This window comes from Atta colombica, unplaced genomic scaffold (assembly GCF_001594045.1).
Source record: "Atta colombica isolate Treedump-2 unplaced genomic scaffold, Acol1.0 scaffold89, whole genome shotgun sequence".
Classification (NCBI taxonomy): domain Eukaryota; kingdom Metazoa; phylum Arthropoda; class Insecta; order Hymenoptera; family Formicidae; genus Atta; species Atta colombica.
The window spans coordinates 547,730-548,004 of record NW_017259582.1 but is presented as its reverse complement, the minus strand read 5'-3'; the positions used below and the strand labels follow the sequence as shown (position 1 = coordinate 548,004).

General features: G+C 33.1%; 1 protein-coding gene across 1 annotated transcript in view; it reads right to left on the bottom strand.

The window, feature by feature from the left end:
- Positions 1 to 275, bottom strand: part of LOC108693243 (40S ribosomal protein S3a) — a 3,834-nt gene that overhangs the window by 2,610 nt on the left and 949 nt on the right. The gene's annotated exons all lie outside the window — the stretch shown is intronic.

The following is a 275-nucleotide window of genomic DNA, read 5'->3' as shown; positions in this document are numbered from 1 at the left end:
ATACACATATATATATATATATACACATATATCATATATATACATATATCAACAACGGCAAATACGCGCGCGCGCGCGCGCGCGTGTGTGTGTGTGTGTGTGTGTACAGGATATCCCATATAAATGACCTCAAATATTTCTTAAATAATGCATTTTAGAGAAAAATGTTTCAGATAAAAGAAGAATGGTTTCGAGAGAGATGTATTTTAGTCACATTGTTTTTTTCTAAAGGCACCAAAAAGATATAAAAGTCCCTTCTACTTTTGTAAATGGAC